At 32.8% G+C, this 21,939-nt stretch overlaps 2 long non-coding RNA genes and 1 pseudogene across 2 annotated transcripts in view; 2 read left to right on the top strand and 1 right to left on the bottom strand.

Moving 5' to 3' along the window:
• Window positions 1-2,448: 2,448 nt before the first annotated feature.
• On the top strand, window positions 2,449-13,926 carry LOC124442084 (annotated as a pseudogene).
• Window positions 13,927-14,921: 995 nt separating this feature from the next.
• The window catches only part of LOC124442143, a 31,015-nt gene continuing 23,997 nt past the window's right edge, over window positions 14,922-21,939 (bottom strand). Inside the window, exon 2 of the long non-coding RNA XR_006947158.1 lies at window positions 14,922-15,171. This is a non-coding gene — a long non-coding RNA (uncharacterized LOC124442143). The remainder of the gene's footprint in view (window positions 15,172-21,939) is intronic.
• LOC124442121 lies at window positions 19,471-19,876 on the top strand. The gene is made up of 3 exons (XR_006947137.1): window positions 19,471-19,501; window positions 19,638-19,688; window positions 19,786-19,876. It is a non-coding gene; the product is annotated as an uncharacterized LOC124442121 (long non-coding RNA).

Genomic DNA, 21,939 nt, shown 5'->3' with positions numbered 1-21,939 from the left:
TTTCACAGCCTTTACGTGGAATCCATAATTGTTTAATTTGTGATTTTTTAATCTCACGCAAATAACTCATTTATTAACATTTATTTCTTATAGAACAAATGTGAAAGGTTTTCAAGTTCCAATGGATCATAATGAATCATAATGGATCGCCATTTCCATTATACTGGTCAGGATCACCCTCCATTACGGTGAGAATAATGTATGTTCCATTATTTATTAGTTTGCTGTCCTTATAGTGATTGTTTGTTAAAAACGAATAAAGTTGGAATATGTCGAACTGTTCATCATGTTCATACAAAAATCTTGAGGTTTTAGAATTCTGTGGTAAAACTGTAAAAGTTTGCCTTGGTTTAACTTTGTGTTTGACATTCTAACATTAAGCAACGAATTTTTTATTGCACGAATTTGTTCAAAGATATTTGCTACGGAGATAAATCACTGCATATTTACGCATCTCGTTGGAAAATTTAGCATGACACACTGAAAATAATAACGAATAATTTCCTTTGTAAACATTTTTCACTCTTCCTCCCCCACCCCTCCCCAAATTAACGTTCTGGTTATTGTCTTGGATTGGTGAAAATACAATGTTTGATGCTAGTGCTTCTTTTTAGTGTTTATATTTTACTGTAGAAATGAACTCTTCTTATATTTGATACTTGGTTTGCCAATAGTGTCTCTTTATACGTTGGTAGTGGTAGACAAAAACATCAAAGGTTCCTACACAAGTGGACCTTCTGTTAAGATATCTATTCTCTGATGTGATCTTAAATTATGTTAATGTTATATGAAGTATCCCACATGTCACGTGACCATGAATATGTGCATTTAATATACATGACAAGTTTTTTAAAATAGACATGTTTCCGACATCTCTTCAGTATGAGTGAAATAATAAGTGATACAGGGTTTATATAAAAGTAATATGATGCATAAATTACAACAATAAAACGAAATAAGATAAATTAATGGGAGCGTCCGAACGTATTATAAACTAAATATTGTATTGAATTTAAAAACTTGAACATTAAGGTCAGGGTTAGTTTTGTTAGTGTGGAGTGCTTCTTTGACTTTAAGGGTGAATGAGGTGCCGGAAGTGTCGATGATTTTGAAGCAAGAGGAATTTGCTTCAAAATCATCGACATTTCCACATAATGAGCATCAATAATTATGTGTCCAATCTGTTCCTTAGCGAATTAGCAAACATTGTATTTTCACCAATCCAAGACAATAACCAAAAACGTTAATTTGGGGAGGGGAGGAGGAGTTAAAAATGTGTACAAAGGAAATTATTCGCTTTTATTTTCTGTGTCTCAGGCTAAATTTTCCAACAAGATGCATAAATATGCAGTGCTTTAGCTCCGTAGCAAATATCTTTGAACAAGTTCATGCAATAAAAAATTCGTTGCTTAATGATAGGATGTCAAACACAAAGTTAAACCAAGGCAAACTTTTACAGTTTTACCACAGAATTCAAAAACCTCACGATTTTTTATGAACAGGATGAACAGTTCGACATATTCCAACTTTATTCGTTTTAAACAAACAATCGCTGTAAGGACTGCAAACTAATAAATAATGCAACATAGATGATTCTGACCGTAATGGAGGGTGATTCTGAACAGAATAGTGAAAATGACGATCCATTATGATCCATTGGAAGTTGAAAACCTTTCACATTTGTTCTATAAGAAATAAATGTTAATAAATGTGTTATTTGCGTGAGATTAAAAAATCACAAATTAAACAATTATGGTTTCCACGTCAAGGCTGTGAAATTGTGAAGAAAAAACTCCTCACATGCTAGGCATATAACAAAGGGCAAGAAACACACAGGTTTATCCTATTCTATTTTAGTATCTCTTCCTCTACTAACATGACGTTTAGAGAACTCAACACCATTTACAGTTAAGAAATAAACATTCCACAGATGCACTCTACATTGAAATGACGTCTGGTAAAGCAAAGGTTTGTAAAGCCTTTTGTGATCCATCTGAAAACTGTCGAAAATTTGAGCCTTTCGAATATTTTGTTGCCACAGACCTTTCCATAAAACGCAGGGTAATTAGTCTCGGACAGTGCAATGACATATTTGTAGGCTGCCTAGAAATTAAAGCGTCCTGGAATTACTGCCATTTAGACAAACTTTATATCGACTTAACTCTTGGCTATAACTCTTGACAAAATTCAAGCGTCATAAGGCAGAATTATAAAAAGTCTAAAATAAAAATAAATTTTGAAACTATACATACCGTATTTAATAAGAAAATACTGAAAATTCCCTGCATCTCCATCGTTGTATAAAGATTTCGAAACTATTTAGCAAATGCTTCTGCTTCTGGTTAAAATTGTTTATAGTATTTGTACAGTAAAATTTGTTGAGGATTTGGTTGGTTGGTATAAAAGGAAAGGGGTTTTTCTTCCGGTATATTGTAGGAGCCTTTTTTATGTGTCCAATCTGTTCCTCGAATTTTTCACTGCTATGGGCATGTTGGACGATGCCAAGTTAGTTGTTATTGTTTTTATTTTTCATACGTATTAACAGATGGTGATACCTATGCTATCATAACTAATGGTATTGTAGATGATAAAATGATAAAAATTCAATAATTGTTTACTAAATCTTTCTTGTAAAAGGTTAAATTTAGTCCCCGTCGTAAAGAAGGATTTGGCCTAACTGACGGTGAGATGTTGGAGAGATTGTGAGCTTACATTCGCAAATTTAGCAGAATGACTAAAGAAATGCGTCCAAGTCACAGAGTTGATGTACTCAGTGATGCTCTTTTACATTATGGAAAGAAAACGAAGATTAATTTAGGTATAGCTAGTTTTTCTTTCTTTGTTTGAACATATACATAGCTAACATGTCATCATATTATGTAATAGCAGGTATGAATTAAATTTTGTTTTTTGAGGCAATTTGCTGATGGCAAGGATGAAGCGAGCTGTTGACGTGGAAGAAACTGCAAAATCAGATATTGAAAAGTTATGCAGGTGCTTTCCGTGTGAGTATATGTTTGTATTTGCTGTGTGATTATATTTGACACCGATTTTGGATATGAACTATTTACGACTCACATGAAAGCAGTAAATTTTCTTTTTTTCATTATCGAAAGCTCACAGGATTTCAATAGATGATATTCGTGAGTGGATGAATGACGAATCGACTTTTTTTGGTCGTGAAGTTGAGATTGGTTTGTAATTGAGAAACAATGGCTTGTAGCTAAGGAACAGATTGGACACATAATTATTGATGCTCATTATGTGGAAATGTTTTACCCACAGAAAACTTTTTTAACAAATATACGTAAATCTTGAACAACTTACAGAAGAAGAAGATTGGAAATGCAAGTACGTTATATACCTGGACTTGTACGCTGATCTTTACCATCGATGGAATGGTTGCACTATTCAAGTGAACTGACTGTTCCATTTAATCAGATGAAAAAGTATGTTCGAAAAGTTCAACATGTTTCTAGAGATATTAAAGTCTTAAACAGTGTGAATTTAGAAAAATGAAGTGGGAAAATTTTGAAGCTATGAATGTACGTCGTAACATTGTGAATAATAAGTTGGAATATCGAATAAAAAATTATTTCTTGTTTTTATACGTACGTACAAGTAGAGATGTATATGCAACTTGCAGGTGCTTGTCTGACCTTGCCTTATATTTGTAATGATTTGTTATTTACTGTTTAGAATTGACGAGCAGTTGAAGATCATGGAAAGGGAAAACTCAATTTCTGCACGCAGGCAAAATACTGACTCAGAGTACGAAAATGCATAGGCTTGGTAATGTTTTACGTTTATATCAATTGTTATCCATAAAGATTTGTTGGGGATGTCAAGAAAGCAAAGGATAGCAAGGGATTGATTGTGTTTGAAGCTACAAAACAGTGGGCGAGAGATAAGAGGAAGAGAGAGGATAGGGGAGATCCTGGTGTGATTGATGGATACAAGGGTACGATTACTACAATAATGATAACTTTTGAAAGGTTGTCCTACTATCTCTTATTCTCTGTTATCCTATAGGACCATGGAGTATGTTTGTTGATGAAGAAACTATTGCTAAACCACCTGAGGTATTTCAATTGCCCAAATAAAGAGTTTTATAAAGATAATTTTCAAATCAAACAATTATTTTTCTGTCGTTTTACCTTGGTAAATACAGAAAGAGTCAACAATCCTTGAGGAATATAAAGTATCGAAAAAAGACAAATCAAAGAAAGATGATATGAAGCCTTCAGAAGAGAAATCCACATTACACAGTAAGTTAAAATTTTCATACTTTCTTGTAGTTTCCTAAACTTTACCAAATGTAATTATTTTTCAGTTAAATATGCATATGACTATCAAGGAAGATCATATCTTCACATTCCACAAGATCTTGGCATTAATTGCAAGTCAGATACTCCTCTAGAACGTTGCTTTCTACCAAAGCAACATATTCATACGTGGTATGTAAACAATTTCCATTTAGTTCATTTATTCAAAATCAAAAAATGGAAGTTAAAATACCAGAAATGACGTTAAACACGCTATTGAATTTTAGTTGTTCTTGCTTTTGTTTGTTTTCTGTTACTTTACTGTAAAACAAAAACGGAAGAAATATGAAAGTTTACTTACTAAAATGTAATTAGAAACGCCATGGAACGTCTGACTTCGAGTCATCAATATGCTTTAAATTTTGTAGATTTTAAGGAAAACACGCAATAATTGAATTAAGTTTAAAGACAGTTTATGATATAATTCTTGATGGTATTGAGGAAGTTCAATTATACATTACAGTATTCATTAGAGAAAGCGTCTCATCCAAATATAAACTTAAAATATGAGCGTTTTTTTTAATACGATGCTTCTGTTTAAGTCAAGACGTTTAGGTGATCATTTGATATGTTTATAAAATCATATTTATCTTTGTATTATTTATTATAAAGTAATGATTTGTTCTAGTACTACGTACGTATGTTTGTAGATATTGTATTGGACTTCCTTAGCACTTGTTTTAAGAAACACGGCTAACTTGACATTTACTTATCATTTGACTCTGAAGATGACTACCGCTAAGGTTGTCGAAACGTCAGTCAACATCAACACCAACAGTCCTTCACAGGACTTTACTAACCTCGACAAAAATGTAACGATACTTCCTGATGCAATTATTCACTTTATACAGCACTTTTTAATAACATTTAAGTATTTGTTTTCCTGTAGTTCATCCTTCTACCGTCGTGATAAAAGAAAGCAATGGAGATATTCTTACTTATGTATTATTGTATTATTTTATCTTTCTCTTAGGTCTGGTCACATTAAAGGTGTTTCTGCAATAAGATTCTTTCCGAAATCTGCTCATCTTCTTCTGTCGTGTAGCATGGATTGTAAAATTAAGGTAAAAAGTCATTTTCTCTGTCTTAAATGTCGTTGTTCAAGTGGTTTAGTCAACGCAAGGAGTGCACAAATTTTTCATTTTTAACATAAATTTTATTCACATTGTTGAAAACAATTTTTCCTTCACATGCATGATCGTTCGTTTGTAATGATTGATTTCTTTTATGAACACATCAATACTTTTTCTTTTCATGATAAATTTTTATATCATTTTTTAGCTATGGGAGGTTTACAATAACAGAAGAGTTGTGCGAACATTTAACGGTGAGTTAGTAAGTCTTAAATATAAATTTCTTAATTTTTTAAATCAAAGTAAAGTGAAAAGACAAAGATGGGATTTATTTGTCTCCTGCAAAGTTATGTTGATGTTTCTTTTTTCTTACAACAGTGATTTATGATTTGATCCATACATAAAAAACTGTTTCTGTTTTATTGTATCGTTTTCTAGGCCACAATAAAGCTGTTCGTGATATATGCTTTAACAACGATGGAACTTCATTTTTAAGTGCAGCTTACGACAGATACTGTAAAATGTGGATACGGAAAGAGGTTTGTTTTATTTTTCTTTTTTTATTGTTGTGTATGTGTTCATGTTTAAGGAAATACTGAATTTTCTCGTTATTTTTATGCCCAGGTCAATGTTTAGGAAGATTCACGAACAGGAAGGTGCCATATTGTGTGAAGCTCAATCCAGATGAAGTACGTACGTCATTTTTACAGCTCAGTTTGTAAATTTTTGTAAATATTGTTTGCGTATTGGAAGAAGCATAAATTTTCATTTTTGACGGGGGGGGGGGTAGTGGTTAAATATTTGTGACTACAGCGCACACCGCCTTAACATTAAAACTGAAGCAAACAGGAGGGGTCAAAAAAACTTTCTGAATTGTTTAAGAAAAGTTAAAGGAATTCCAGGGGGGGTATTTTCCCATTTAATCAAACATTGACAATAATGTCGTATTTAGGATAAACAACATTTGTTTGTTTGTGGTACATCTGACAAGAAAATATTGACGGTATTTTGATATCAATGATATTTTATTGATTTTATGAATAACATTTATATGAATGAAATTTCATCGAAATAAAATATCGTTTTTTAGTGGGATACAAGATCTAATGAAATTATTCAAGAATATGACAGGTATTATTGCTATATTTTATAATATTAATACTATAGTGTACAAATGCGTCAAGGTTCCTACTCCCTGATGGGGGAGGGGGAGGTCTTTCCTGAGTTTCAACCTTCAGATGGGGGAGCAGACCCACGTTAAAGGTCTTTTAGAGAGCATCTAAACTAGTTCATTAAACTTAACAACTCTTTGTGCCTTCAGTTGCCAATGTTTAAGATCGTCACGTCATAGGTTCCAGAATCATGACGTCATAGGTTTTTAAGTTATAGGTTCTGAGCGAAAGCTTAATCATTGTGTTGCTTTGATTATATCTGCTAACCTTAAGTAAAATTAATGTAGATCGTGAGGACCTGGCAAAGAAGTGAGTTTATGTATTTACATTTGGTATACTGTTGAACTGAAGAGTAAAACTTACTCTAAACATACTGTTAAACATACTCTATCATTATTTACTAGATCGAATAAAAATTATTTACATATAATCTATACGATTCCGACTCACGTATCTATCGGACTGCTAACCTGAACTTACTTATCCACTTACTTATGTATTATTGTATTATTTTATCTTTCTCTTAGGTCTGGTCACATTAAAGGTGTTTCTGCTATAAGATTCTTTCCCGAAATCTGCTCATTTTCTTCTGTCGTGTAGCATGGATTGTAAAATTAAGGTAAAAAGTCATTTTCTCTGTCTTACATGTCGTTGTTCATTTTGAGTTTGGTTGTACATCGTTGAATGTTCCTCCAACATTACTGGAGGGGAGAATTTTTAATAAATTACTATCACGACAAGCAATACATTTGAAACAATACATTTCCTTTCAGAAACTGCAAGATGATATTCATGTAAGCGCCAACGGCTCTGTTTTTGTAAAATCTAACATAAGACGAGGAATTTTACCCAGGTAATGTGGGATATTTCACATTCATTTGTTTACAGGTCACATTTTTATTGATTCAAAAGATTGTTGAAAAAATAACATTTGCATTTTGTTGTATACTTTGCAATGTACATAGCGTTCCTTCTTAAGTCTTTACTATCCTGAATGGGTCTTGATATCTTTGGATATTATATGTTCAATAAGTTTGTTTTATTTTAGAATGTTAGAGGAGATATTAGACACATGTATTATGGTAAAGAAAGCTATGAAAGATTGTAAAGATGATAAAGTAAGTTGGTTTTATTAAACCTTTGTTTTTGAAGCGATCTTTGATGTTTTTATAACATCCAGTAGCTAAAACGTCATGGAGTTTTCATCATGTTCAAAAAAGAGGCCTTTGCACTCTTCTTTTGTTTTCTTTAATCATTCAATATCATAAATAATTCACATTTTAGACTCTTCTTCAACTTCTTGATGCTCGACAACTTGCTTTAAAGTTGATTGCAAATGTCACTTATGGTTACACATCAGCAAACTTCTCAGGATGAATGTCGTGTGTTGAGGTAACTTTAATCTTGTCATGATAGAAATTTAAACAATCGATAGCTCTCTCCATTCCATCTAAACAGACCTTGTGCCGTAAACTTTGTATTCATGATAGAAATTTAAACAAACGATAGCTCTCTCCATTCCATCTAAACAGACCTTGCGCCGTAAACTTTGTATTCATGATAGAAATTTAAACAAACGATAACTCTCCCCATTCCATCTAAACAGACCTTGCGCCGTAAACTTTGTATTCATGATAGAAATTTAAACAAACGATAGCTCTCCCATTCCATCTAAACAGACCTTGCCGTAAACTTTGTATTCATGATAGAAATTTAAACAAACGATAACTCTCCCATTCCATCTAAACAGACCTTGTGCCGTAAACTTTGTATTCATGATAGAAATTTAAACAAACGATAGCTCTCCCATTCCATCTAAACAGACCGTGCGCCGTAAACTTTGTATTCATGATAGAAATTTAAACAAACGATAGCTCTCCCCATTCCATCTAAACAGACCGTGCGCCGTAAACTTTGTATTCATGATAGAAATTTAAACAAACGATAACTCTCCCCATTCCATCTAAACAGACCTTGCGCCGTAAACTTTGTATTCATGATAGAAATTTAAACAAACGATAGCTCTCCCATTCCATCTAAACAGACCTTGCGCCGTAAACTTTGTATTCATGATAGAAATTTAAACAAACGATAACTCTCCCATTCCATCTAAACAGACCTTGTGCCGTAAACTTTGTATTCATGATAGAAATTTAAACAAACGATAGCTCTCCATTCCATCTAAACAGACCTTGTGCCGTAAACTTTGTATTCATGATAGAAATTTAAACAAACGATAGCTCTCCCATTCCATCTAAACAGACCTTGCGCCGTAAACTTTGTATTCATGATAGAAATTTAAACAAACGATAAGTCTCCCCATTCCATCTAAACAGACCTTGCGCCGTAAACTTTGTATTCATGATAGAAATTTAAACAAACGATAACTCTCCCCATTCCATCTAAACAGACCTTGCGCCGTAAACTTTGTATTCATGATAGAAATTTAAACAAACGATAACTCTCCCCATTCCATCTAAACAGACCTTGCGCCGTAAACTTTGTATTCATGATAGAAATTTAAACAAACGATAACTCTCCCCATTCCATCTAAACAGACCTTGCGCCGTAAACTTTGTATTCATGATAGAAATTTAAACAAACGATAACTCTCCCATTCCATCTAAACAGACCTTGCGCCGTAAACTTTGTATTCATGATAGAAATTTAAACAAACGATAACTCTCCCCATTCCATCTAAACAGACCGTGCCGTAAACTTTGTATTCATGATAGAAATTTAAACAAACGATAGCTCTCCCATTCCATCTAAACAGACCGTGCGCCGTAAACTTTGTATTAATTGATTGTATCTATATTATATATATTATATTTTACCAATACACATATATATTTTAGATACAATAAATATATAATATATTTACTACAGATAATTGGTAATTATATAATATATGTAATATAGATACATGTTGATTATTATGATTGTCGAGAGCCTGGACTAAGTCACATGCTCAGATTGAAAATCTATCAACTGCTTATTGTCATACTGGATTCATTTTACTCTAAAATACCATCTGAATATTCTTTTCTGTTTTCATCAGATTGCTGACGCCATTGTTCGTAAAGCACGCGAGACCCTGGAACGAGCTATCAATCTCGTGAACACAAGGGATGAGTGGGGTGTGGTATATGGGGACACCGATAGTCTTTTCGTATTAGTAAAGGTGCCAGTAAAGAGGAAGCGTTTAAGATTGGAAAAGAAATTATTGATGCTGTTACTGCAAAGAATCTTAAACTTGTGAAACTAAAGTTTGAAAAGGTTTTTATCTACTGTAAAATTGTATCTATTTGTGAGATTTGAACTTTAAGATACATTTATGTATAACTAGGGATGATTTTTATTTATATATGCCTTGTGTTCTTCAAACAAAGAAACGTTACGTTGGTTATATGTACGAAACATTAGAACAGAAAGATCCAGTGTTTGATGCGAGAAGAATTGAGACTGTACGGCGAGATACATGTCTAGCGGTCGCTAAGGTATGGAACAATCGACAATATTTACTGTGTCATCCAATCACACAAGATACTGCAGGGGGGGGGGGTAATTTTTAGTTCAAAGCAGTCTGTGATTTTATTTTTCTAACAGATTTTAGAAAAGTCTTTAAGGATTTTATTTGAAGAAAGAGACGTGAGTCTTGTGAAGAAGTTTGTCCAGCGGCAGTTTGTTAAAATGATGAAAGATAGAGTATCGATTCAGGATTTCATCTTTGCTAAGGAATATCGTGGTATGAAAAGATATAAACCAAAAGCATGTGTTCCAGCTTTGGAAATTGCAAGGTTCATTTTATTGTTGAAATGAAAAATCCTTTTTATATTGTTGTCATGATTACAGTTTTACTATTTCTATTTTTGTATAGACGTCATTTGTCACGTGATCGTCGCGCGGAACCTCGCGTGGGAGAACGTGTACCTTACGTCATTGTTAACGGCAGTCCTGGACTACCATTGATTCAATTGGTTAAAGAGTAAGTTCAAATGTTACTGTCTTTCATTATTTTACGTTATGTATCATGACAAAAGCTGTTGGAATGTTATTAATAAATACTTTAGTATAAATATGATTGTCTTCATTAAACAATCTTCTTGTTTTAATTTTCTTCAGTCCTATTGATGTGTTAAATGATAAAAATCTACGCCTCAATACCATCTACTATGTTCAGAAACAAATACTTCCTCCATTGGATCGAGTTTTTTCCTTGATTGGTGTTGATGTGTTTTCATGGTATACACAACTACCCCGCTATATCCCTCGACATCGTGTTATTGCAAGGAAACAAAAAGTTAGTTGTCATAAGTACATTCATGAATTGATGTAAAAGCTAAATTAATTTATTTGAACAAATTTTAGCGTTCGATTTCTCGGTTTTTTACAACTCTACACTGTCCTGTATGTGAACAATTAACACAGCACGGTTTGTGTCAAAGTTGTCGTAGCAACCCTCAAAAGTCTGTCTTTATTCTGGCAAGTAGAGTGGGGAACTGGGAAAGAAAATACAGTCATCTTAAAGAGGTATGCATAATAAATAACCTAATAATTATGGTTTGTCTTTTTCATGACATTTAATTTTTTTCATATTGTAGATATGTTTTCAGTGTTGTGGAGCTAGAGATGAACAACTGAGCTGTATATCACTGGATTGTCCTGTTATGTTTAAACTAGAGAAGTTAAAAACAAATATGGAATATGGAATGACATTAAGAGACTTTCAAAAAACAATTGAAGAAAGTTATGGTCAGTCAGAGGTAAACAATATAACCACCAAACGTTGATGGTATATTATCATCGTTGAAATCTTGATGAAATAGAGATTTCACATTTTCACTAGAGCATTTTCTTGGCGAAGCACATTTGTTATAGATTTAACTTTGTGAGGTTAAACCAAAGGCCAAAAAATCACTTAAATTGTATAAACAAACGATAACTCGCCCCATTCCATTGTAACAGACCGTGCCCCGCAAACTTTGTATTGATTAATTGTATCTATATTATATATTCATTTATGTATTTGTTTTTATTATTTATTAATATATTTTTAGTTAAATATATAATATAGATACAATTAATCAATACAAAGTTTGCGGGGCACGGTCTGTTACGGTGGAATGGGGCGAGTTATCGTTGGTTTATACAGTTTAAGTGACTTTTTGAGCCGCCATGGTTAAACTTTGTTATTTAAGCATTCATATTTTTATAGCACAAATCTAAAGGGTTTTGGAGTTCCAGTAATTTATAATGGATCATAATGGATCACCATTTCGCTATTCTGTCAAGGAATCCCATCTAATACAGGTATAAATGTACATAAATGATCACAAGAAATATTTTTTTGCTCAATTGACTTAACTTCTTTGGATGTACTAAACAATGTCATCTCTATTATTCATAAAATATTCTTTTGTCTTTGGACCACTAACATTGTTTCATTGTAACTCATTATTTTCGATATCATTTTACATGAGCCGAATGCATTTAAAACAAAAGATATCGAGGATTTTTTCTCATTTTCTTTTGTTTTAAATGCATTTGGTTCATGTAAAATGCGACGTTTGAAAAGAAACTTACCCTTACAACGACATAAAGAACTTTCTATTTAAGCCTGGTTCACATATGACTGAGACATGACTGAGGCATTATTAAGGGCAAACCTGAGATGCTTTCTGATCTTGTGGCTGAGGCAGACCTGAGGCATAGCTGCGATGCTTTTCAATGACATAATTCAAATCGCCGATAGACCACAAAAATTTAGCTGCAGTTTGAATTTGACAAAATAGTGCTTCGTAATTTGAAAATAACGTTACTATTTGCAAATTATGCGACCCTTTTAACAGTCATTTCAAAATACATCAAAGATGGAAGAGCCGGTTTGTAAAAAAGAGAATAATTTGTATTTTACTCTTTGATTTTTGTACTCTGGACACGATTTATCATAAATAGCCCGATAGTTGCGTATTGTATCCATAAGTTTTTATTTTTATTGTAAAGTGATTAAAATTTTTCCACAGTCTTTTTTTGCTTCCATGTCCTGTGATGAAAATTCACCCACCATCTTTTTACCCAAATGCATGATGGGAAATATTGCCGCCGGTCAATCTGAGAAACGTTCACATTTAACATAAATAACCAAAATAAGTTCCGTACATCGCCGTTTAGCCGTCGACATGCCTGGAAACTTGAACACAACTCAACTTTTACGGCATTTCATCGGTATACTGCAGGTAACTCCTACGACTGTCTGAAACACCATTAGTGTGTCAGCGATGTGTGTTTACATTTGCCTTAAGAACAACGCAGGCCTCGTCACAGGTATGCCTCAGTCATGTCTCAGTCATATGTGAACCAGGCTTTACGCAAGCAGCAAACCTTAAAAATTAAAGCGTTCGCTCATAAAAAAAACAAAAAGAAATGAGATGCAATTAGCAAGTCATTTTTACTTGTGTACCATGTAGAATTAAGTACACACCTAAGAACTGACCAATCAGAAAACACACTCTTTCCGCAACTTGGGGCATATTTTAAGATCAACTCAAACTGTCAATGCGTTATTTAAATCTCTACCTTCCTACATACACGAAGAATATTTGCCGAAAGCGAATTATATCTTTGACTTTTTCGATAACATGTTCAGGTAAATGTGATTTTTGATATTCGTGTTAGGAGAGAACTCTCTCTTTGATTGAAGTGTGAAATGTAAACGACATTAATATCTTTATGCAAAATGTGTGACCTAAATATACGTCTTCTTATAAAGTTTTCGTTTTTGTTAATGTTAATTTTTTGCTTTATTTTAGACATGAACATTTTTCTGTTAATGCGATCGAGAAACATAGAACAAATGTTGGTGGTTTTAATTCACCATGATGGAGGACTTATATAAATAAAGAAATTGATTATTGACCACGATGAAAACGTATTTGGCTTTTGTTCACCATTCCCTTGAGGCTGAGCTATTTACGAATTGATATTCTACTTCGTCTGAACTGCTTTATAACTGAGGAAATATTAAGATGGTAAGTATCTTTTTCCTCCTTCATCGTTTTTGACAGTAATTTTACAAGACGTATATATATTGTGAGTCCACCAGGCCGTTTACATGGCAAGCTATGAATGGGAAATGAAAAGATTTTGTTCTTTAGCGACGTTTCAATCTCCAGTGTCTCCAAGTCAAATGCAGTTTATTGGCCTTTGGCTGTTTTAAAACGTTTTCCTGAGCATTTTTCTTTCTTAGATCACGATTCTTGTCTCGACAATTGATCGAAAGACAAGTCACTTTTAACCAACGATTTATGATGGTAAGATTTTTACAGCAACAAAATAAACTCATGAGAAAGTTAAGTTTATCTCAGGTGTTTAAATTAGCTATTGTAACTTTACACAATTTCATTTTCTTTACAGATGAATAAAATTACGCCAACTTGATTAGTAGAATCTAGTACAACTTAATTAACAGCGGGTAAAACAGTGCTCTATGCTTTATTTCTTCCAAATGCTTCTCAGCGTAGTTAAACACCTCGATCGATTTCATCATAGTGAGCGTACACTTGATGATCTTTGCAAATTTTTTGTAATCAAAATATCTTACAATATGTCTCAAAAGAACTGGTCATCTTTGAAATCAGGCGATAGTTTGAAATTTGCATGATTCAGAGGCAATGATTGATCTCCACGCTAGGAGGTATAAATGTAATTAAAATAAGTTTCTTTACTGGGATTTTTAATGCACTGTAGCTTCTATATTATACGTATGTAGTTATTAATTTATTATGTATTTAACTACGTTTAATTAAGGCTCCTTGAGGATCTATTTTTGCTGAATCATGGAAATTGTAAATGTCAGATAATTTCAAATATTGTCAAGGTTGAAAAATGAGACATCACCATGAAATATGTGATAGTCAGTCAACAAACCAGCAAAATCAAAGTGAAGCACCTTTCATGTTGATGGAAAAATGCTCAAAGGTGAAAGACTGCGACTTTGATCAAAATTTTTCAACGCGCTTGCATTTCACTCATTTTCCTTCCAAATCACAACAAACAACATAGCATTCCATAGCTAGAACCAAGAACTCTTTTTGTAAGTATTTAAAACTACAGTTATTTATTCAGTAATTTACACACATCAGCAAGTAAAAAGTGAATTACCTTTGATTCTAATTTACACACATCAGCAAGTAAAAAGTGAATTACCTTTTTTTGAAACACCCTGTATCAAGAACTTAGATCCCCAGACCGTGGGGGTTCCCCTTTGAATAAATCAACTTAAATTTATATTTTATTAAATACGTGTAAAATTTACGGAATATAAAAAAAATAAGAATCAAAGGAAGATATCAGAATTTAGTCCTTTAATAACATCATCACAACTCGTAGCGTATAGCAAGTCTACCAGTGCTATAAAAATTAATTTTTTATTTGTTCAATTACTTTTTCGTTACTCACTACACTACATATGAGATGACAACAGTAAATATGGGCCAGACACATATAATTAGAGTAAAAGCCCCATTTTTCTTGGCTACATCGCTATCTAAAACATACATAAAGATAAATTACGTTGTCAGGTGGTCACCAATGCCAGATCTATCACAACGCTTGTCAGCAAAGGATTTTTATTGTGTTTAGTCTTTACAGAAAGGAATGGATTTGTAGCTCCTTTTCTAGGAACAAGATTCTTTGTTAGCCCTGGCTTTTGAGTATGTTTTCTTTCTCCTTTAGCTGACCAGCAACAGTTGTATTTTCAATTTCTGTAGGCAAAGGTTTAAATGGAGTGTTTGTTTGGTTCTTTTTGTTGTTTAATAAGAAAAATCTTAATATGTACATTATTTACATTTAAAGTTTATTGTGCTTAGTAAGTTTTCTAAAAAGCCCAAACACTGGCTTTGCTGTGTAAATATACAAATTTCTGTTCACTGTGATAAATGGTAAATCTAATTTGTATTTAAAAGAATTGTGTGTGGAGAGAAAGTCAATAGTTTGGTTACTTGATTCAACATTTCTTTCTATTTACGGTTGGGGATGTACACCTTAATTGTTGTGACAATGTTCTTTTTTTGCTTACATTTAAATGTAGTAAATCTCATGTTTAATTTATATTTGATTTTGTTGGGATCAGAGATAACCACAACATTTTGTATTGTGATTTTGTGGTAAAATCATTTATGTAGCTGGGAGAATCAGTTTCAAAGCAATGTAAAGTATAAACTATAGCAAAAGCAAGACATGAATGTCAGCAATGAAAATGACTCATTACTGTCCATATCAGTAGTAAAGACACCAGTAGAAATGACTCATTTACTGTTCTTATCAGTTGTAAAGACAGCCAAAAATGTCTGGTTATGTCATTCACTCCTGAACATGGATACATACTTTAAAGGAGGGTGTTGCCCTAGAAATATATTCCTAATATAAACTTTTTATAGTTTGTACACAATTTCTCCAATGTTCAAATAATGTTCAAGTAAAAAAATAAGAAGAAGTTCCTTGCAAAATGAAATACAAACTGTTACACACAATGCCAGAGCTCTTCAAGATGCCTTAGGAATAAATGGCATAGCTGACTCTTTATTTTTGGTAGAAGGCACATATTCATATATTCATGTTCTGCCACATTAAGTTTTTTTGAAATCCATTGTTTTCAACAGATTAAGACATGCATGTATGAATTTGTGACCCCCCACCTCAATAAACAAGTATCCTGCACCACTGCTGGGATTTTTTATATATTAGTAAATCTGGTAGTCTAAAATCTGGTAGTCAGACACTTAAATGTGTCATTTTCACTTCTGTCAATGCTATGGCAATGATATCCTGCTTTTTCTTCTTCAGGTTATTTATAACTTTTACTTTTACTTTACATTGCCTTTATAATTTAAGCTATAATAAAGTATTATTGAATCAATCATTAAATAAATATTTTCTTCAAAGTAAAAAAAACAAACATTGTCACAACAATTAAGATGTTAGTCCCCAAATCAAGTATGATTGAATCAAATAACAATAACTGCATGTCCATTTCAAACAACTACAATTCTCATAAATAGAAAGTATATTTTGTAAATTATATGAATGAATAGAAATAAATATAGAAAAGACTGTATTCATACTTATATAGCAAAGCAAATCTTGTGGGCTTTTCAGCATTTCAAAAAGGGATGTTACATAATCATGGTTGCTGTAAGATCAGTATTTACTCTCATTATACAAGAAAATGACTCAACAACATTCATTTTAAGGAACTTCACAACTTCTGAATAGCTAGATATTGCAAACTAAACTCATAAATATACTTTGATAGTTCCATACAAGTTTCTTAATAAAAACTGTTCCAGTAAATAAATGACAGTTGAAAACTTGAAATACAAATGTTTGAATATTGTCAATAATATATTTATACCTTTTATAGATATACAACTTTTGTTATTTGAACCTTTGTTAAAAGAAATCTACAATACAACTGTTTCTAATCAGCTTTAGTATAAAGAAGACATACCTAAAATGAAAAGAGAAATTGATTTTCTTCTTCATTAAAATGAGCTACAAATTCATTTCCTCTTCTTCTATCTCCTTGTACGTTTTCTCAAAGACAGGAGTATTTTAACTTCTAGCAAATAAACGATAAATAGAAGTCCAAATGCTTCCGTTTCAATGTCTATAGTTTGTTTATAACCAAATGAAGATTGTTGTATATTATTGCAGTACATGTTAAGGTCCAAATATTTTCGTTTTAATTTTCATCGCTCGTTCATAAAAATCTTTTGCTTTTTCGTACTCTCCCATATTATTGTAAACCAAACCCAGATTTTTGTACGTTTTCGCAATATTAACATGGTCAGGTCCAAATGTTTTTGTTTGAATTTCATCGCTCGTTCATAAAAATCTTTTGCTTTTTCGTACTCTCCCATATTATTGTAAACCAAACCCAGATTTTTGTACGTTTTCGCAATATTAACATGGTCAGGTCCAAATGCTTTCGTTTCAATTTCTATCGCTCGTTCATAAAAATCTTTTGCTTTTTCGTACTCTCCCATTTCTTTGTAAACCAAACCCAGATTGTTGTACGTTGACGCAATATTAACATGGTCAGGTCCAAATGTTTTTGTTTGAATTTCATCGCTCGTTCATAAAAATCTTTTGCTTTTTCGTACTCTCCCATATTATTGTAAACCAAACCCAGATTGTTGTACGTTGTCGCAATATTAACATGGTCAGGTCCAAATGTTTTTGTTTGAATTTTCATCGCTCGTTCATAAAAATCTTTTGCTTTTTCGTACTCTCCCATATTATTGTAAACCAAACCCAGATTGTTGTACGTTGTCGCAATATTAACATGGTCAGGTCCAAATGCTTTCGTTTCAATTTCTATCGCTCGTTCATAAAAATCTTTTGCTTTTTCGTACTCTCCCATTTTGTAAACCGAACCCAGATTGTTGTACGTTGTCGCAATATTAACATGGTCAGGTCCAAATGTTTTTGTTTGAATTTTCATCGCTCGTTCATAAAAATCTTTTGCTTTTTCGTACTCTCCCATTTTATTGTAAACCGAACCCAGATTGTTGTACGTTGTCGCAATATTAACATGGTCAGGTCCAAATGTTTTCGTTTCAATTTCTATCGCTCGTTCATAAAGATCTTTTGCTTTTTCGTACTCTCCCATTTGAATATAAACCGAACCCAGATTGTTGTACGTTTTCGCAATATTAACATGGTCAGGTCCAAATGTTTTTGTTCGAATTTCATCGCTCGTTCATAAAAATCTTTTGCTTTTTCGTACTCTCCCATATTAAAGTAAACCGAACCCAGATTGTTGTACGTTGACGCAATATTAACATGGTCAGGTCCAAATGTTTTTGTTTGAATTTCCATTGCTCGCTCGTGAAAATATTTAGCATTTTCATACTCTCCATTCTTCAAAAGCAATGAACCCAGCTTGTTGTACGAATATGAAACATCAATATGATCAACACCTAACAGTTTAGTTTGAATTTCTGTTATTTCATAAAGTACTTTAGTTGCAAGTTTATAGTTGCAAAATCTTTCCAAAACATCTACAAAATATTTGGCAAATTCCCAATTTCTTTCATCAAGTTTTTGTTTTGATTTTACATCGATCAACTTATTTAGGAAATGTTGAAATGATGAATTTGTTATGAATTTAAATAGATGTGGAATTGTTTTGATTTCATCTTCTCTGTCTTTGAAATGATTTAGTGCCCAAGCAACTTGACAGGCAAGATCAGCTGCAGACTCTTTAGAATTGTTTTCGTTTTGTTTACAGCCAAAGGTCTGCGATGAATAATTTATGATGGCTTCGTGTACAACGCTGTGTAGGCGGATGTCGTTGTTTTCCGTTTGAAGGAATAAGGAACAATGCTTTAATTGAAGACAGACATCTTCTGCAGATTTTTCTGGATCAATGCTTGTAATAAATTGTATTATAACATCTTGTGGTAAGGGATCGAAAGATATTATAGAGAAAAGTTTAAAAACATGTTCCAACAAGATGGATTCTTCAGCATTTTTTTGAACTGCTAACATAACAGTTTTCATTCCTAAGTAAGTTGAGTTTATTTTTGAAAATTGCCATCCATGTTCTGTCGCTTTCCTTCATTCAACTTATCAAATATTGCTCCCACGTGAATGTCGGATTTACACTTTTACACTCACCTACGTAGGAAGCAGCATTTGCCAGGAACAACGGTTGACGATTTAATTTTCTGATAAATCTTTAAAATATTTTCATCTTCATTATGAATATCAGAAAAGACAGATAGAAGTTCTCGACATTCTTCATTGTTCATACCATGACTAACTGAAATGTGTTTATTTAGATTTCCATCTGGTGGTATAGCATCTGTATTTTGGACAGTTACTATAATTTGACCATTTTTCCAGCTATGATCACCAACTTGAGGTAATAATGGATAAATTTTATGAAGTTCAACCACGTTATCTACAACAATCCACCATGTTTGCCAAGATTTCAGTTGTTGTGTCAGCAATAATTGAAAATCTTTAATTTTTTCTTCGCTGCTTTTTGCTTCTTTCAGAGTATTTTCAATTAAAGTTTTATCATTGCTTACTCGTTGACAAAGTTCAGCGTAAGTTTTTAAAAGAAAGTCGATATCTTTTCCTTCGAGTGTCATCACAAATGTTGTTTTATTTTCCCAGTCAAACGAGTTATACATTTCTTCGCAGATTTGTCTACCTAATTCAGATTTACCACTGCCAGGATTACCAGAAATATAGTAATACGTTAGTTCATTATTGTTAGTACTGCGCAAGTTATTGAGATCTGCTGTGATTTGATTAAGTAACTCTGTACGTTTAACCACATCGTGATTTGATTTGCAAGGAAGTACTTGAAAAGAATTATATTTGTTTCGTTCACTTTTTATTTTGATAATTTCAGTGAATGAAAATCCTAGATCTTGAAATGACTTTTCAATATCACAAACCAGTGTGTCGTATTCAGTATCAGATACTTTTCCACCTTCATTATGAGCGATTTGGTTTCTTACTTTACGAATTTCATTCACAGCATTTCTAACTTTTGGATCAATTTTTGTTCCAATTGAGTGGGTAAACAATAATGCTTTACATAATGCCGTACAATCCCACTTACTTGGGTTACCATCTTTAAATTTTGACAAAGTTTGTTTATCACAAAATTTTTTCTCTGATATTTCAATAATGAACAACTTCTGACCACTAACACTTGTATTTTCCCATTCTCCGAGAGATTCTTTGTAATGAGTGTTCCATTCTTTGATAAAAAGATCAACAAGTTTCTTTGTAACATCTGTAAGTATTTCTTGCAGGTAGAATTTATTAATTTTTTGTCTTGACTGCATCTAAGGGTCATAAATTTACTAATATCAAGATAAATTGGTTCTTTACTTAGAGTTTATAGACAACTAAAATTGTTGAAGATCAAACATAGCTACGTAATGTTACAGTTTTACTTGTACGTGTAAATGAATATCGAGGATGGCAGCTGAAAACAACGAAATGGGACATGTTAGTTTTTCTGCAATTAGGCATTTGGCTATATTTTGGTAGTGGAAAGGCACAAAATTTGTACCACGTCAGTCACTAGCGAAATGGCCCTAAAAATTGCTTCTACACTGGAATATTTTTGAAATATTTATAACCACATGAATAGTTTCAATTTTATAACTTCCCAGTTTAACTACATGTTTGTAAATGATGATCGTCCAGGTTAATAAAGTCCTGAGAAGGACTGTTTTTGTTGTTGTTGACTGACGTTTCGACAACCTTAGCGGTAGTCATCTTCAGAGTCAAATGAGGAGTAAACGTCAGGTTAGCCATATTTGTTATCTGGTTCTTACGTCATTGTATTGTGTGTACAGGAAATGTGCAGGAAATGTGTATTGTCATTGTGAATGTGTGTACACTTTTCCTGTACAAACAATACAATGACGTAAGAACCAGATAACAAATACGGCTAACCTGACGTTTACTCCTCATTTGACTGTGAAGATGACTACCGCTAAGGTTGTCAAAACGTCAGTCAACAACAACAAAAACAGTCCTTCTAAGGACTATATTAACCTGGACGATCATCATTTACAAACATGTAACGATACTCCCGGGTTCAAACCATTTACTTTATTCCCAGTTTAACCTTGGCAGATTTGTACATTTTTCGTGTTATAACGTTACGTAGATTGATTATTGATTTTAATGAAATGTTTTCATATTATAATACTTCCAGCATTGCAGTATTTTCATGAGCCTTACTCTTAGTCATTGCTATATTTGTATTTTTGTGTCTACAAGTTTGAGTCTACGAGTATACTTGTCCACGATCTCATACAAGTTCTATGATATGGTGTAATGTGGTTCATGATAAGCATCACAATAGTACTTGTTCTTCCTTGCCCACTAGAGACTTGAATTATTCTAGAATTATTGGTTTTTTTTCTCTTTTTTAAGGCATTAAAATCTTCACCACTTGGCTAACAACCCAGAAAGGGTAAATGCAACGCAAACTAGTCTGCACATCTAATGAAATGCTTCCCTTTACAGTAAAGTTGTGTGAATTCTGTAAGTACTACATTAATGCCATGTGCTTCTTTTTCAATTTTGAATGATGCATATGAAGGCTCTTATCTAAAATTCAAATGAGGAGCACTTGGGGGGCACAGCCAATTTTTAGAGGGCACGTGCCACCTTCCCAGGCCCCCCTTTATTGACGCCACCGCATGTTGGAGTGAAAAAGGAGGTACTGAGTTATATAATTACTTAGGAAGGTGTTTAACAATTTGTCTAACTGGCACACAAAGTTTGTAAAGGCAGTCTACTTGAATACAATGACTACTTAGACAG

The sequence above is a fragment of the Xenia sp. Carnegie-2017 genome, unplaced genomic scaffold, assembly GCF_021976095.1.
Source record: "Xenia sp. Carnegie-2017 unplaced genomic scaffold, XeniaSp_v1 HiC_scaffold_20, whole genome shotgun sequence".
Taxonomy (NCBI): domain Eukaryota; kingdom Metazoa; phylum Cnidaria; class Anthozoa; order Malacalcyonacea; family Xeniidae; genus Xenia; species Xenia sp. Carnegie-2017.
This window is presented reverse-complemented; position numbering and strand designations above follow the sequence as displayed.